Genomic DNA, 2,892 nt, shown 5'->3' with positions numbered 1-2,892 from the left:
CACGGCTGTGACATCACGTGAATTTTGATTGGTTATATGTTGTCGGACGTGCGTCTTGATTGACTGGTAGGAAATATGAGCGTGTATCAAAAAAATATGTTTCAATCAAGAATTTTTCTTCATTTGTTTCCTTCATTTGTTGGATTATCTTTGAGAAATATTTTGTAAAAGCAATAGAGGACTTTTTCCCTTGTTTGCATTATTATTTAAACTGAGGATCATCTAACTTGAATCAAAATATACATACAGTATGCAATATTAATAAAGTAATGTTCTTACCTGTCACTACATTGGGTTTAATTTGTTTAGCTCTTCTTGTGTCCCTACTTTCCAAATCTGCTCTTTCCTCTCTTACCCGCTTTTTTCTTTCTTTTCCTCGACCAGCATCTGTTCCAATAAAGCACCAAACAGTTTTGAATGTCTTTTATAATGATGGTGCAAAATACAATGGATAACAATCAATCATAATCATTTTAATCATACCGTTTGCTTTGTGTTTCGTTATTTTTGTTTTTTGCGTGACACCTACCAATCAGAAAAAAAAAGGACAAATAACAATATGATCATTCAAACAATAATAAATTGTAATAAATGTAAATGCTTTGTTTATACACATAGCGGAAGTTCACTTGGCTAGCACGCTAGATCAGAGAAAACCCACTTTTCACAATCTGAAGGAAACAATTCACACTTAATTAAGAACCTTAACTGGCAGGATGCAACCAGATGGCTATTTACAAAGCATGTTGGAGTTGAATTCAGGACAACCGGAAAAAAAATTCAAACAAGAGACTCAAACGGGATTTGAACCCAGGCAACCGCATGAAAACCCAACTCCCTAACAACTGGATCACACTGCCTCCCTGATATGCTAGTCTGCGATATGTACAGACCCCCTCTCTTTGTTTGACGAATTACTGGTCTACACCACCTGTTATTCTAATTGAATGGATAATTCATGTACGAATTGAACTGTTGACATAAAAATCAGCCATTTTTCATGTCTTTCTGTTGTCCACAAACCTTGATCCATTCAAGTTTCATGTAGGGGCATCCCATAGAAGGTGAATCGTATTCTTCTCAGGGGAAAAGTATGTTTGGGTCGTTTTGGTCTGGATCAGGGGCCACATACTCACATAAAAGGGAAAAATTCCATATTGAAATCAAGAGAATTTTTGGATTTGTCGTACTTTGTGGATTTACACCAAGTACCAAGTGCCAAGTACTGTACATTACTTGTTAGTCAAACAACTGAGTTTTTGTTACCTCTTATGGAACTGCTTTTGGTACACTTTTTGCTTTTATCCTCTCCCGTGCCTTCTTGCTTGTGTTTTTGTTTTTTTGATCGTATCCCGTCCTTGACAAGACCTGCAGCACAAGTTATCCAGGAAGCAACAAACCTGTTTATTAATGTATCTTGCTGAGGACTTATTTCATTGTCAATTTATTTCCGCACCTTGAATATTGCAGTATTGAGCACTTTTCACAACTACATTGTAACTTCGGAGAGTTAATGGTACCTGTGATAGAACTACAATACTGTAGTTACTTAAGGTAGGGTTTTTGTTCTTCTCCTCTCTCCTACCCTCTAAACTGTTTTTTCTTTTCCTGGTCTTTGGCTGTTGCAACAGCTTAATAAGTTATCCAGGAAGCAACAAAACAGTTTATTAATATCCTCATGCAGGGTTCATGCAAAAGGTGGTAAAGTCATGGAATATGTAAATGTTTTTTCTGGCCTGGAAAGTCATAGAATTTTATTAGCAGTCATGAAAAATCCAGAAAATTATAGATAATTACGCTTATGCTCAAAACGAGGATAAAATAACATGAACGGATGATGTGCCACTTGGAGTTGTGAACTTTTCACATTTTGAACAATTCTAAATTACCTGCAGCATATAATTTTATTGTGTTGCTCAGGAAGCAACAAAAAAATAATGTCCATTGTGAATACCCTGATGGACATTCACAGGTTAAATGAATGATAACTTTTTAACTTTTAGATCTAGACTACTTAAACATCTTTCACTTGCCAATACAAACTGTACAAAAGTATTATGCAAACCAACCTGGAGATACCACAGTTCAATTGTGGTCATGCAGGCAATTCTGGGAAAGTCCCGGAAAATGTGACCTGAAAAAAAGGACAAAGAAGGAGGGAAGTATCATTGGCTAAAAGAGATTGTATTAACAATTAGTTGTTGTTTTAAGCAATGAATATGGAAAATTAAGGATATTAAGCTAATTTTATAAACCAAAGGTAACCATTTGCATTCTAGCACCAAACTTGAAATAAATCCTTGTGATAGAAGGTAACCCACATTTGACCTCAGTACAACATATCAGAAGCTCCAAGTATGCACACACCTTCGGCCTCTAATACTTGATACTCAAAGTTCCAGGTGTGTGAACCAATTGTATGTAGTGACTGTCGACAGGGAACCCACCTTCCACCTTAGCACAACATATCAGAAGCTCCAGGTGTGTGCACACCTTCCGCCTCTAACAGTTGCTACTGAAAGTTCCAGGTGTGAACCCATTGTATGTAGTGACTATCAATGGGGAACCCATCTTCCACCTTAGCACAAGATATCAGAAGCTCCAGGTGTGTGCACACCTTCCGCATCTAACACTTGATGCCAAAAGTTCCAGGTGTGCACCCATTGTATGTAGTGACTATCAATGGGGAACCCACCTTCCACCTTAGCACAATATATCAGAAGCTCCAGGTGTGTGCACACCTTCCACCTCTAACAGTTGATACTGAAAGTTCCAGGTGTGAACCCATTGTATGTAGTGACTATCAATGGGGAACCCACCTTCCACCTTAGCACAAGATATCAGAAGCTCCAGGTGTGTGCACACCTTCCGCATCTAACACTTGATACCAAA

The 2,892-nt window shown here is 37.7% G+C and overlaps 1 long non-coding RNA gene across 1 annotated transcript in view; it reads right to left on the bottom strand.

Annotated features, from left to right (window-relative positions):
- The window catches only part of LOC138038096 (uncharacterized), a 4,178-nt gene extending 2,044 nt beyond the window's left edge, over window positions 1–2,134 (bottom strand). The window contains exons 1-4 of the long non-coding RNA XR_011130186.1: window positions 2,070–2,134; window positions 1,267–1,368; window positions 484–525; window positions 280–387 (exon numbers count right to left, since the gene is read on the bottom strand). This is a non-coding gene — a long non-coding RNA (uncharacterized lncRNA). The remainder of the gene's footprint in view (window positions 1–279; window positions 388–483; window positions 526–1,266; window positions 1,369–2,069) is intronic.
- Between the last annotated feature and the right edge of the window lie 758 nt (window positions 2,135–2,892).

Source organism: Montipora capricornis, chromosome 2, assembly GCF_036669925.1.
Source record: "Montipora capricornis isolate CH-2021 chromosome 2, ASM3666992v2, whole genome shotgun sequence".
Lineage (NCBI taxonomy): Eukaryota > Metazoa > Cnidaria > Anthozoa > Scleractinia > Acroporidae > Montipora > Montipora capricornis.
This window is presented reverse-complemented; position numbering and strand designations above follow the sequence as displayed.